We start from the raw sequence: 7,571 nt of genomic DNA, 5'->3' as shown, positions 1-7,571 counted from the left end.
TGGGGGGCTGGAGAAGGAGGAACTGGGGCCAGGACTCCAGGGTCTGAAGGAGGAGGGTCCGGAGACCAGAACTCTTGTGTCAGAAAGGAGAGAACTGGACAACTTTCCTTTCCAGAGCCAGTAGAAACCAGGGGGCTGCTTGCCTAGTACTCTGCCGGGTGCTGGGCATGCTCAGGAGAGCCCTAACCCTTTTTTAGGACCTACTATGTGTCATCTTGGCCAGTAGCGGGATAAGCAAAACCGCTTCACTCGATGGCCTCTCTCATTTACAGTAATCAGCATGCTTCTCATTGAGTGCTGTACATACCGCGGAGGCTGCATCATCTGATTTCATCCACACCACGGTCTCATTGGCTGTAGCCTGAGGCTCCATAACTGGCCTGAGGTCACCTGGCTGGAGTTTGTCCCTCCACACCAGGCGGTGGATGGATGGTTAGAGTTCGCCCGTGGTTCGGCATTATCCTATAGAAATATAGTGTGAGTCAAATGTGTAATTTTAAGTTTTCTAAGACCCATATTTTTTAAAGGAACAGGTGAACTTTTAATAATATATTTCACTGGACCCAAATAAATATATTTGACCTAAATACCCCACATATTACAGTTTTAACATGTTGTTCTTTTAAAACTAAAAAAGTTTTAGGGGCCCCTGGGTGGCTCAGTCATTAAGTGTCTGCCTTTGGCTCAGATCATGGTCCCAGGGTCCTGAGATCGAGCCCCGCATCGGGCTCCCTGCTCGGCGGGAAGCCTGCTTCTCCCTCTCCCACTCCCCCAGCTTGTGTTCCCTCTCTTGCGGTGTCTCTCTCTGTCAAATAAATAAATAAAATCTTTAAAAAAAACAAAAAACTAAAAAAGTTTTAACACTTTAAAAGATTTTACTATATATATATTTTTTGTACTAAGCCTTTGAAATACAGAATGTATGTTGTGCTTACATCCCATCTCCATTCTGATTCAACCACTGTTCAGACCTCACATGGGACCTGAGGGCCCCACAGGGGAACTGGGAAGATGCTGTCCTAGGCCTTGGCCACAAGAGGTCACTGTACCCACACCTGTGCATCAGGTGGCCCTTGTTTCTCTCTGCGGCCCAGGTAGGAGCCCTGCGCTCTGCAGCCACCTCCTCCCTGGCCTCCCTGGTCTGAGCCAGGCTCAAGGGCAAGAGGCACAGTCTGGCAGAAAGATTAAGGCCCCACTGGAAACCTTCCTTGACCTCAAGACCTGTGTGTTCATGCATCCATTCATTCCGCAAATATTTATTGAGCACTTCATCCGTGTCAGCAGTGAACAAGCACCTGCCTGAATGGGAGAGGCCAAAAAAGAAAGAAAAATAAGTCGAATATATAGTATGTCAGGTGGCAATAAATCGGGATGAAAACAGGCCAACATTTAAGTAGGCGTAGTGGAAGCCCTGACGTTGGGTTTTCTCTTTTTTGTAATGCAAGTGACTGACTTGAGCTTTGCTTGCCAAGGCATCCACTTCAAAGATGGGTATCTCAATAAACAGGATGCCAGGCACACGACTAGATAAAGAGCCAGGCCGCCTTCCCTGTCCCCCAGGCTCCTTTGTTTGAGAGACCTTAGCTGATTTCCGTAAATCAAAATCACCCTGCAGCTTGTTTTCCCTCTTCCCACGCTTTAAATTCCCCCACTCGTGTTTTAAATTCACAGAGTGAGCCCGTGAAACCCTAGTTACCCCCCTGGGCCCCAATAAAAGCAGAATCCCAGAGACCCATGCACCCACCATCCACTGTGACCTCGCTTTATGGCCCCCAATTAAAAAAAAAAAAACTTTTTTTTTTTTTTTTTAAAGTTTCCTGATGGTTATTGTTGAGAGCATCTTGCAATCATGAGAACCACAAGGGCCGGTCCAGACGCAACACTGGTTATCGATAGGCTGAGACACACACAAAACAAGCCTCGAGGAGAAGGTGACAATGGAGCAAAGACCTATCCAAGGTGAGGCAGCGAGCTCTGCAGATTTTTGGGAAGAGCAGAGGAATGGTAACGACCATCCCTTTATTCACACAGCAAACATTTGCTGGCGCCTCCCAGGAGCCAGGCCCTGCAGGGAGCCGTGGAGAAATAGCTGAGTCAGCCTCAGTCCCTGCCTTCAATAGGCTCCCCGTCTGGTGGGAAGGCAGGCATGGACACAGAGGGATATGTGCCATAGTGGGGAGTTTGCAAGGACACAGGGGAGCCCCGAGGTGGGTGCCCAGCTCAGCATGAGGTGTCATAGAATGCCTTGTAAAGGAGGTAGTGTTTCAACCAGGCCCCAGAAGGTGAGTAAGAATGAGCACGAGATGGGGCGCCTGGGTGGCTCAGTTCGTTAAGTGTCTGCCTTCGGCTCAGGTCATGATCTCAGGGTCCTGGAATCGAGTCCCGCATCGGGCTCCCTGCTCAGCTGGGAATCTGCTTCTCCCTCTGCCCCTGCCCCGACTCCTCTCTCTCTCTCAAATAAATAAAATCTTAAAAAAACAGAACAAGAGGGCGCCTGGGTGGCTCAGTTGGTTGAGCGACTGCCTTCAGCTCAGGTCATGATCCCAGGGTCCTGGGATCGAGTCCCGCATCAGGCTCCCTGCTTGGCGGGAGGCCTGCTTCTCCCTCTCCCACTCCCCCCTGCTTGTGTTCCCTCTCTCGCTGTGTCTCTCTGTCAAATAAATAAATAAAAATCTTTAAAAAAAAAAAAAAAAAACAGAAGAAGAAGAATGAGCACAAGAAAGCGGTGGGAGGGAGACAAGGCTGAGAGAACAGCAGGTGCAGGGGTCTGCAGGTAAGGAAGCACCTTGAACCTGTGTGGAATGGCTGCTCCCTGGGCAAGATGGCTGGCGAAGAGCTAGCCCAGGAGGCTGGGCTCCTGAGAAGAGTGAAAAGCTGCTGCACACTGAGGGCTGCCTGCTGGGGGTAACGGGGGCCCTAGGAAGGGTTCAGAGCAGACAGGACTAGATCTGGGTATCAGAAAGCTCCTTCTGGGGCCATGTCCAGGAAGACTGCAGGGAGAAGCCAAAACAGCAGCAAGGGGGTGGGGTGGTGGGAATGGATATGAGGGCTACTTAAGAAGCACTCACCAAGGGCTGGAAATCCTGCTAAACTCTAGGGTGTGTTTTGTAAGCGTAAGAGCTCCCACATGAACCCCAGTACAAGAGAAGTCTGTCCTAAACAGACTGAACAGAAATAAAGATGTTTGCCAATTAGGCAGATGGCCATAGTAAACACAGGACAGTCTTTTGCTGAGGGAGAAAGCTATAGTAAGCATGGAGGGCAGAGCAGGGGTGTTGCTGAGACAGAAGCCCTAGTCATCATGGAGGGGGACTTTTGCTGTGGACTTTGGCCTTGGTAAACTGCAGCCCCTACATAAACACAAGGGATCCTTAATTCTTGTTGAGTATGGCAGTGGATCTGTGAAAGGATCAAGGCTGATGATGCAGAAACCTCATCCCCAGAGTCGGAAGCTTTCTTCCCCTTAGGGATTTGAAACGCAATCTCAGAAAGATGGGCTTTCCCATCTTGCCCCTGTGTGTTGGAGATTGGTGTCAGGTCTGAAGAGGTAGAAGCATTGGGTACAGAGATTCTGGAGGAAAGCAGATTTCTGGAGAGAAGCAGAGATTCTGGAGGGAATCAGGAATTCTGGAGGGAAGTGGATTTTTTTGATAGAAGCAGAGATTCTGGAGAGAAGGAGGCTTTGAGATCATCTCACTCTTTCCGCCTGTTTATACAGAACCTCACCGCAGGTCGGGTAGCAGACTAGTCTCGGGATTCAGCAGTGAACCTGCAAGACAAGGTCCTGGCCCCCATGAAGCTTCGGTTCAAATGAGAGAGATGTTATTTCATTCCACAAATGTTTACTGTGTACCTGCTATGTGCCAGGACACAGATCAGGTAAGGAAGGCAAAACCCCTGCCCTGTCAGAGATGACGCTCAAGTTATGGGAAACAGAATCCACAAGAAAGCAAGTAAATAAAACATGAGGGACATCTGATGGTGATAAATGCCATAGAGGGGGGGGGAAAAGACAATAAACAAGGAAGCAAACACATAAAGCAATTGTAGTTTGAAATAAGGCATAGAAAGGAAACCAACAAGGGTCTGAGATAGAAACTAAAGGGGGATGTCTGCTCCAGACAAGGTGATCATAGGCATAGTGAAGGGGTGTGCCAGGCAAAGGGAACAGCAAAGACAAAGACCCTAAATTGGGAAGGCAGCTACCATGCTGAGAAAATCAAAGAAGTCCAGGGGAGCTGAGGCACAGTGCACGATGGAGTGATGAGGTTGGAGGGATGGACATAAGCCAGACAGAATGCCTTGGAGGCATTTGGGTTTTATTCTATTTGCAGTGGGGAATCAAAAATGGGTTTTAAGCAGTTTTTAACATGATACTGTTTTATATTTTAGGAACACGTTGGCTGCTGGACTTGAACTTGGCGTGGGGTGAGGGAAGGTGGGAACAGGGGTCAAATGTGGAAGCAGTGAGACTAGTTAGGATGCTACTGCACCTGTCCAGGTGAGAAATAAATGTGGCTTGGTATGAGAGGAAAGAAGTGGGTGGATTCCGGGGCGCCTGGGTGGCTCAGTCGTTAAGCGTCTGCCTTCGGCTCAAGTCATGATGCCAGGGTCCTGGGATCGGGTCTCACATCAGGCTCCCTGCTCCGAGGGAACCCTGCTTCTCCCTTTCCCACCCCCCACCCCTGCTTGTGTTCCCTCTCTCGCTGTCTCTCTCTATATATCAAAGTAAATCAATAAAATCTTTTATTTTATTTTATTTTATTCTTATGTTAATCCCCATACATTACATCATTAGTTTTAGATGAAGTGTTCCATGATTCATTGTTTGTGCACAACACCCAGTGCTCCATGCAGAACGTGCCCTCCTCAATACCCACCACCAGGCTAACCCATCCTCCCACCCCCCTCCCCTCTAGAACCCTCAGTTTGTTTTTCAGAGTCTATCGTCTCTCATGGTTCGTCTACCCCTCCGATTTCCCCCGCTTCATTCTTCCCCTCCCGCTACCTTCTTCTTCTTCTTCTTTTTTTTTTTTTCTTAACATATATTGCATTATTTGTTTCGGAGGTACAGATCTGAGATTCAACAGTCTTGCACAATTCACAGCACTTACCAGAGCACACACCCTCCCCAGTGTCCATCACCCAGTCACCCCATCCCTCCCACCCCACCCCCCACTCCAACAACACTCAGTTTGTTTCCTGAGATTAAGAATTCCTCATATCAGTGAGATCATATGATACGTGTCTTTCTCTGTTTGACTTATTTCACTCAACATAATACCCTCCAGTTCCATCCACGTCGTTGCAAATGGCAAGATCTCATTCCTTTTGATGGCTGCATAATATTCCAAAATAAATCAATAAAATCTTAAAAAAAAAAAAGTGGGTGGATTCCAGGACTCTTTTGGCACTAAGGTTACAGGAATTGCCAAAGTGGGAGGTGGGAGTGAGGGAGGGATCAAGGACCACTCCCAGCTTTTGACCTGAGCAACAGGGAAAATGATGGTGTCATTTACTAACAAGGGGAAGACGAAGGGGATGGTGGGGGTGGACCCATATTCTCCCACTTTTTAAACAGAAATAAGTGGGAGATAATAAAGTTGGAGGGAGGTGGGGCAGGAATGTTTGCTGCCTGCTGACCTGGCATCGGGGGTGCCCAGGTGTGCATCCAGAGGCTGCCTGGCACGTAGCAGATAGAGGTGCTGAATCAGAGACATCTGAGAGATTACCCAGAAAGTTTGGGTAATCAAAGAGACATGTGAGATCAGCAGCAGAGGGGCATCGAGTCAGACAGACTGAGGTTTGAATCCCAGCGACACCACTCGCTCACCATGCAATGTTGGGCAACTAACCTCATTTCTCTAGGTTGCATCTATAGAATGCAAGCGATTCTGTGTGCACCACGAAAGGCCAGTGGGGGGATTAAGAGAGATGTGGCACATGGAGGTGCTAGGAAAAGTGCCGACCAAGAGCTGGTCAGGGGCCCGACAAGGCAGAGGCGAGGGTCCGTGTGCTCATCCCACAACCACTCATTGCATGCTGGGTTGTCCCAGGAGCTGGGGATCCAGCTGAGGACTCCCTGCCCTCAGGGACGTACAAACAGATTTGCAGGCAGCGTGGCATGGCATTTAACAGCTGGATGACCCGGGGTCCAATCCTGGCTGTACCAGTGACTTTTGTCTTGTACCAGTGACTTTTGTCTGAAACCCCGTTTCCTCACCTGTAACATGGTGCTAATGAGTATCTAAGCCTCATAAAGCTGCTGTGGGGGTTAAACGTGATGATGTTTATGAGGGCTTTGGCAGCCAGCCTGATGTTTATTGTAAGTGAAGACAGAGGCAGGCATTCCTTGACAACAAGGACCCAGGAGCATTGAAGAGAGAGGAACCCCTGGTTTTGCAGTCCCCCAGCCTCCACATGGTCTGAGACCTCCCCTGTCACCCATTCCCACGGTAGCCCCCTATCTCCATCCAGAAAGGCTCCACCTCTGAAGCCATGAAACCCGCATCCCACTCCCTGACCACAGCCTCCCATGCCTCCAGAGCTGTGGGTGGTTCTGCCATACCTGTTCTTCCACCTCAAAGGCACCCTGAGCCCCTCATTCAGCCTCCTGCCAAGCCCCTTCTGTCTGCACTTCCTACACCCCACAGTCCACCCCTTTCCCTCCCTAGAATCCTCAGCTCCCTTGTCTTAGCATCCCTCCCACCACCACCCAGCCCTACATGTGCGGGCTCTTCGTTGGAGAAAAACAAAACAAAATCATCCAACTGCTCAAAGGATGCCCCTTTAAATTCCTGATCGCCAACTTCACCTGGGCACCTCCTCCGCTACCCTCACCTCCCCAACCCCACCCACCCAGGTGCCCCTTGAGGTGAGCTGGCATCGATGTTCCTGGAGGAAACAGAAGCCAACCCAAGCGCCCTCCCTCCTCTTCCTGCCGCAGGACCCACACCCCACCCAAAACCTCACCCGCCCTTTCCTTCTTCCTTCCTGGAACAATGGAGAAGGCGTCTTTCCTCCTGACTGGAGCTAATCCCACCACTCTGGTGGTTGCACCATCCACCCCTTTGTTCTTGGGCATCTCGCTCCCTGCGGTTGTTAAGAGCTCTCCGCCTGGGTTCAAATCATGGAATCATGGTGCCACCACTCAGCGCTGTGTAAACTTGGGCGGGCGACTTCTCTTCCTCCTCTGTACATTGAAGATAATAAGAGCGTCTTTCTCACAAAACCATGGGAAGGGTTTGGTGAGTTAATTTATGAAAAATGCACTAGAACAGTGCTGGACACCCAAATCTGCATGTAAATGGAATTGACCCTCAAATCGCCTCGGAAGACAATAGAAGATTCTGGTAGTGGAGTGGAGAGTCCTATAGTCCTGGAGCTGGTACATTTCCTCTTGCGCTGACCGGCTGGGTGACCTTGGACCAGCCACTTCCCCTCAGCCTCAGTTTCTCAGTCTGTAAAACGGGGACAAGATAGTACCTATCCCATAGGGTCCACACTTTCCATGACTCAGTCTGCTCCGGCCATGCTGGCCTCCTCACTGGTCCCCAGAAGTACCTCAGGGC

General features: G+C 49.9%; 1 long non-coding RNA gene across 2 annotated transcripts; it reads left to right on the top strand.

The window, feature by feature from the left end:
* Positions 1–6: 6 nt before the first annotated feature.
* On the top strand, positions 7–4,664 carry LOC117998363. Of its 2 annotated transcripts, XR_004675965.1 has the most exons (4): positions 7–477; positions 1,814–1,959; positions 3,719–3,879; positions 4,393–4,664. It is a non-coding gene; the product is annotated as an uncharacterized LOC117998363 (long non-coding RNA). The 2 variants fall into 2 exon arrangements; XR_004675964.1 differs by lacking the exon at positions 7–477 and having other exon boundaries at positions 1,793–1,959.
* Positions 4,665–7,571: the final 2,907 nt, after the last annotated feature.

Source organism: Mirounga leonina, unplaced genomic scaffold (assembly GCF_011800145.1).
Source record: "Mirounga leonina isolate KUSES-001 unplaced genomic scaffold, KU_Mleo_1.0 Mir_376, whole genome shotgun sequence".
NCBI lineage: Eukaryota > Metazoa > Chordata > Mammalia > Carnivora > Phocidae > Mirounga > Mirounga leonina.
This window is presented reverse-complemented; position numbering and strand designations above follow the sequence as displayed.